Below are 7,394 nucleotides of genomic sequence, written 5' to 3' on the forward strand. Positions count from 1 at the left end.
AAAGCACGAGAAAGGGTGGATCGACGAGCTGCCTGCCGTGCTATGGGCCAATCGGACCACGCCAAGTCACGCTCCCGGGGAGACTCCTTTCTTCCTTATGTACAGCGTTGATGCGGTCCTCCCCTCCGAGCTCACTCTAGGCTCCCCTCGGGTGTATGCCTACTCTGAAGGCGAACAGAAACAGCGAAGGCGCGACGACGTCGACTACTTGGAAGAGCGCCGGCGGCGTGCCGCCGTCCGAGCAGCCCGCTACCAGCAAAGCCTGCGGCGCTATCATCAGCGTCACATCCGGGCCTGGTCTCTCGAGGTGGGGGATCTAGTTCTCCGACGCGTCCAATCGCGCGAAGGAAGGAATAAACTGTCCCCTATGTGGGAAGACCCCTTTACCGTGATCAGTGTCCCGCGAGAAGGCTCCTTTCGGCTGGCTGCAGAGGATGGGCAGCCGCTCCCCAACGCGTGAAACATCGAGTATCTGCGCAAATTCTTCCTGTAGATGGCATGTATGCGTGCTCAGGTTAACCAGGCCGGGGGCTTCCCCCCGCCCAAGTTGACCGGGGGCTACCACTAACCGGGTAAGTCACCCAGTCTTGTAAAAATTGTCAATACAATATATATGTTATCAATGTCCAGTTCTTATGTCAAATTTTATTTTTTCTGGAAACCATATGTTTAATCTGTCTGGTGAGATGCTCGATTGTGCGAGAAAAAATTTGCTCTCTCATTTTTCCCGTTGATAAAAGAATCCCGATCGGTATACGCGCGGGCAGTTGCCACTAACTTACGTCTGTCGTGGTAGGCTTTGGTGTTTGGTGTCGTGGCAGTACCCCGGGCATCACCGAGTCCCTGGGGTTCTCGGGTAATCCTATCGCTCGAGCAAAGAGTAGTCCGGAGCTTAGGCCCCAGGGGCGGGCTGTCGGTGCTCGGTCTGGTCTGTCATACCTGGGCGCCACCGAACCATAGGACCTCTGGGTTATTCCTCTGCCTGTATAGTCCGCCGGTCTAGGTATTCGAGAGGTATCGGGTCGAAAACAAGAGCAGCCTATAATAAGTACCGCACTAACAGAGTGCACCAAGCAAAGAATCTTTCTATTTTTTTCGAATCACAGACCAACAATCAAAAGCAAAAACAGCTCGACCTTGAGGGCCTCTAATCGGATTAAAATGTGCCCCTACACCCGAACTAGATGAAGACCCGAAACCCTCCAGGGACCCATTGAGTCTGCAAATAGAAACACTGGATACAACGTAATAACAATACTTCAGTAGCTCATTAAAGCAACACTGGATACAACATAATAACAATACTTCAGTAGCTCATTAAAGCAACCAGCTGATCAGAATAGCTCATTTTGTTGTACCTGTAACACTGGATACAAGAGTACCTGTAACATGTTGTATTTCAGCTGGCATGGTGCAATAGCAACAGATACACTGAAACAACATTACAAATACCGCTATTTGAAATACAACAGAGTAGCTCACTAGCTCAGGCGATATCTTCTCAGAAATCAGAATGTTCAGTAGGACTAGGATAGTAGTTCAGCACACAGCGAAAGGGAGGAAATAAAGAGCACAGATGATAGCATGACTAAAATATACTAACATATACTGGCAGAGAATAAACAGAACCCAGAAGATGAGAAGTAAAATAAGAGTTTCAGAGAATAATCAACAATAGCTGTGATACAAAAGGAACAAATAGCACTCAAATTTGTTGTTACAAACTTATGTCTGACTGAACTTAACTGAACTGAACTGAAATTCTCTATACACCAACATATGTCCCTGCACCTACAATCCTCTCCCAAATCCTCCTCTGTCCCTCTCAAACCAACACGCCCTCTTATTATTCACAACCGATTACCCATCAATCCACAGCCCAAATGCTCCAAAGGCCTAGCCATCACCTTCAATCTGAGGATGCAATTAACATTGCACGTACGTGCAGACTCTTTCTCTTTTACCTTGCTTCGAATCCAAGCACCATATCAGTAAAGTAGAATGGAGAGGAGAGGAAGCAGGAAAAGTAGACGAGCATGCAGGAAGATCTGTCACCGGCCGGGCCGAGCAGCTTCGTTCCGGTGAATTTGGGGGAACGGATAAGGTCTAGGGTTAGCGAGTGTGTTCGGCAAGGGCGTGGGCTGTGAGCGGCAAATCTGAACTAGGCCTGCGTGCTTTGTGCATTCGGCGAGTGGGCTTGGCGCATGTCTTGGGTGCTCATAGGTTACCCATGGAAAAATACAAAACCCACGTCCGCACCAGTTACTGATCGGATATCCGACTCGTAAGACCCGTGGACGAAATTTTGAATCCAAACCTGCACTCATCGAGTACAAAACTTATGGGGAATGAACCCACAAGTCTGGATACCATAGATAACCCATGATGCCTGCCTCCACCTCGCCACTAAGGTTCCCTAGCTATGCGCCGGCATCCTCTTCTCCTAAAGCTACCGATCAGTGACTTGCCGAGTTGGTGAACTTGGGTCACGCGTTCGTCTCTGGCGAACCGTCTGGTGCGAGCACGTCGCACCACCTGTCTGTCCGCATCGGCTCCGGGAAACTGGCTTCTGACTCGATGGGCATTGTCAGGTACACCCTGCTCTTTCCGTGCTTCGTTGGCGAGTAGAGGACGACATCCAAGGTGACCTGCCCGGCCGAAGTGTTCCTGACGCTTGCTCTGTAAGACCAGGTCTGACGTCTGGCACTTCTGGTTGGGGCAACACGGGACTACCTGGCAGCGAACCCGTTCGGGCTAGACAACCTTGCCCTTGACTCTGTCGAGCTCACGGCGGTGTTTGTCATGGTCGGCGACTGCGACATGCTGATCGACCGGATCAAGGACTACGTCATGAGGGCATAGGCGACAGGGATGCGTGTTGAGCTCACGGGCAGGGCCGCAAGGTCCGCAGAGAGGCCAAGCATGAGGTGGTCCACGCTGTCTGGCAATTCATGCACGTAGCGGCACGCCAGAGATGGGCATCTGAGTTCTCAAGAGTTAGGACTTGATTTCCTTGTCTCATGGGGACAACTCCCGATCAAGGGCCTGAAAATGAAGGGAATATCAGTCAATAGATGTGCACCATACATTGCCTCTAGATGGCTCAAAGTGCTTATTCTTCCCAATGCTTCATCTTCACTGGTGCGACTTCACTCCGTGACGTGGCAAGGCCTGGCTTTGCCGGCCCGCCCTCAACCTCCCCGTCTTTGGTGCCATCTACCACCACCGGATCTAGTGTTGCCGGCTACCGCCACGCTAACAGGCCATCAATTTCTCTCCCCACTACCTTTGTCGTCGCACCACTGGTCCTCCACCACCGTGGCCAAAGACGTCATGCCTCGGCACCCCTCCACCGCTCGCCACCACCGCCGATCCGACCAACCACCCAAGGACTCCCTCTAAGCTTGCCTCCAAAACCCTAACCTCGATTTGTAACCCCGAGCCCTAACACCCTCCAATCCTAACCCTAATGGGTGGTGCAACGGTGAGAGATGTTGCTAGAGTTGAGGACGGTACAGGGGAAGGAGGATGATCTAGGCCCCTAATGTTGTGTTATAGTGAGTTTTGATGATTAATGACAACCAGATGTGCGGGACTGACTATTTCCATTAGTTGATGTGTTAGGTTGAGTTCTGTTATCAAGAGAAAGGTTGATAGCTCATAGGTTGAGGGTCAACAAGCCGAGATTTTGAATTGATGGCAAGGTGTCATCATGTGTTGATGAGCATCAAGCTACCTTTTGAAAGAACATCATGTGCTGATGGACTTCGAATGATGCAGTGAAAAGCTAGAAAATGAATATCATGTGTTGATCGATGTCAAGTGATTTGATGAAAAGCAAAATGATTAACTTCATGTGTTGATAGAAATCAAGCTAGACCCAACATGGATATTTGCGTAAGACAAAGGTATAAATATAGGGCATTTTCATTTTGCCGGTCTTGGATGATTAGTGGAGAAAAGACCAGATTGCTAGAATAGAATGATGTACTATTAAGAGGGGTCTAGGCGATTGCTTGAGTTTTACCATGTGTTGATAAGCTCAATCTTGCATGTATATTCTCTTCTTGACATGGTCCTGATGTTCGCTAATGTGTTTTGCAAATATCTGAGGCTCATGTGTTTTTCTTTGTAGCATGTGACTATAGTTTGCAAATCTATTTTGCAAATAGTTTTAGTCCATGTTCATACTCCTTGTGGCATGTCACTAAGTTTGCAAATGTGTTTTGCAAGTTATCATAATGAATGCTTAAGCCCTTGGTTACATGAAACCATTAGTTTGCAAATTTATTTTGTAAATGGTTGAGGTTCATGCATCTTCCTTGTGGTGGATCTTTTGACTGTGGTTATTTGCTTGATAAAATATTTTTGAGATCAAGCAAATAATTAGGATGTGTAGTCATCTGAAAAAGCTTTCATAGAGTCCAAGATCACAAAATTTGGACACTATATTAAAAAATTATCACCATTTTTTGGAGTGTATGTCATGCTGTCTTGATAGTGACGGTCCGATCGTGAAAATTAGCGGTCTGACCACTGTTGTCTAATCATAGTGGTATGGGCAGTATGACCATTGGACATCTAGAGAAGATTTTGTTTCTTTGGTGCTTGGCGGTTTGACCATCACCATAACTCATTGGAGGTTCGAAAAGGCTGTAACAACTAGTTTTTATAGCCGTTGGGTTGAGTGTTGGTCTGACCAATGATACAGAGTTTCTCTGGGTGTTTGGATGCAATGGCTACTTTTGAAGTCTTGGACTTTATATACCTCATATCACGTGGCTTAGAAAGTTATAAGGCACTCCATTGAGCATTCTTGAGCTAGAGCAAGTCCTCCCCATACATTTGTGCATGTATTGCACATAGAGAGGGTTGAGAGGCAAGATTCAAGTGTATTTGTATTAGAGATTGAGCTTTAGGCATATGGTGAGAGTTAAGTGTGTCTTGACCTGTTACTCTTGGTGTTTGCCAACACCTAGACTGTGTGGTGGCATTGTGATCGATCCGGTGATCTTCTCAAGAAGCTTATGAGACGACCCGATGTGCTTGTGAGATGCTTTGTGCATGCTTCATTGGAGTGGTAAATTGTCAACTCTATTGTAATTGAGGTATGGAAAGCTCACTTGATTAGCTGGCTTAAAGATCAAGCGTTTTCGGTGAAGAGCCAATCTCTAGGTGAGTTTGTAAGGATTGATAGCGAAGCGGTTTGAGGCTTGAGCTTACCTTGACGTGGATTAAGGGAGATCATCAACACTTCGAGACCATGGTAAAAAATTTGGTACCTCCTTTATGGTTTGTCTACTTGAATTCATTTACTTTGTGCAAATTACCTTCTTGAAATTCCATATTCATAGAGCTCAAGTTATTTGTTTACTTGTGTAGTATCTCTATAGCTCAAGTTCATACGCACAATTTATATTCTTGCTATTTACATTCCTATAATTATTTTGTTTATTTTGTGACCATAGAATTGCAAACCTTTGACATAGACTAAGGGTATTGGTGCACATAGTTGAGACATAGAATTTTGGGGGTTTAGTCGTGTTGTTTTTTTAAAAGAGGAAGTTCTATTTCATCAAGCAAATGAAAGTATTCCGGTCTCTACACCTTACGATGTATGCGACCTACAATTAAAACCAAAACACACCCTCTTACAAAAGAAGTTTAAAAAAAACGACAAGCATTCATCATCAATGACATATTCTATTATTAAATCTCCATCCATGCGTGGCGAAGATCTCCATTATAGATGTCTCCAACACACGACAAGCCATACGCATTGTTGTCCTGTCTTCCTCATGCTGCAACAGAGTCCAGAATCTTGTCCAATATGCTGCCCTGAAGATAACCTGCATAGAGGAGTGAATTTGTTTTTTTTTTAATCAAAAATCACATCATTCCGGCTCAGCCAAATAGCCCAACAAATGGCACTAGCCCCCACCAGAATTTGTCTTTTCAATTTTGCTCCTATTCCCCTAAGCCACGTTCCAAACATATTTGGAATGCTACGAGGAGGATGTAAACCAAAAGCGACCACTAAAGTTCTCCATAAAAACTTGGCTAGATTGCAATCAAAGAATAAATGTTGAATCGTTTCATTCTTGTTGCAAAAGCAGCATTTTTCATTACCATGCCAGTTTCTTTTAATTAGGTTATCTTTGGTAAGGACAACTCCTTTCTGTAGAAACCACAAAAAAATCTTTACTTTTAGAGGGATTTTCAATTTCCACACATATCGGTTGTCATCTAAGATGTTTTCATTTATAACAGCCATATACATCGAATGGACTGAGAATTGCCCATTCTCCTTTAATGACCACTTGAAAATGTCAGAGTTTTCATTAAGATGAACATATGCTATTTTTGCGACTAGACTATGCCAGGCTGTCAAATTGTTTCCCACTAGAGCTCGTCTAAAAGAGATATTTAGAGGATCTGAGTTTAACACTTCCGAAACCATGGCATGTTTTCTGTGAACTATGTTATATAATACCGGGAATTGCTCACTTAGTGTAGTTGAGCCGAGCCATTTATCTTCCCAGAATCTAATCTGTGATCCACTTTGTACTTCAAAATTCCCAAAGGAAAGAAAAAGTGTTTTGATTTTCATTAGACCTGACCAGAAATGTGAATCGCCTGGCTTCTTTTCTACCTGAGCAATTGTCTTGGTACCTAAATACTTGTTTCTCAAAAGCCGTTGCCATACCCCATCTTCATTAATGAGTTTGAATAACCATTTGCTCAGTAGACATTTATTTTGAACATCAAGGTCTTGTATGCCTAAACCCCCTTGTTCTTTAGGTCTACATAGCATATTCCATTTTGCGAGTCTGTATTTTGTCCTATATCCATCACCCTGCCAGAAGAATCTGGATCGGTAATAATCCAATTTTTTTAAGATTCCTCTTGGGACCTCAAAGAATGAAAACATAAACATCGACAGACTACTCAAAACGGAATTGATTAAGATTAGTCGGCCACCGTATGACAAGTGTTTTCCTTTCCAGCTGTTTAATTTCTTTTCAAAATGTTCCTCTACTTTATTCCAGTCTTTATTACTTAATTTCCTATGACTCATTGGTATTCCCAAATACCTGAAAGGGAACTCTCCAATCCCACATCCAAAAATTTGAGCAAATTGTTCTTCGCATTCCTTCGCCTCTCCGTAGCAGAATAACTCACTTTTATGGAAATTAATCTTAAGACCAGATAGTTGCTCAAATGCACAAAGCACCAACTTCATATTCATAGCCTTTTCGATATTTTGATCCATAAATAGAATAGTATCATCTGCATATTGTAATATAGAGAGACCACCATCTACCAAATGCGGAACGACACCTTCAACCTGGCCATCTTCCTTGGCTCGTGCTATAAGTATGGCTAACATATCA

This window comes from Phragmites australis, chromosome 3 (genome assembly GCF_958298935.1).
Source record: "Phragmites australis chromosome 3, lpPhrAust1.1, whole genome shotgun sequence".
NCBI lineage: Eukaryota > Viridiplantae > Streptophyta > Magnoliopsida > Poales > Poaceae > Phragmites > Phragmites australis.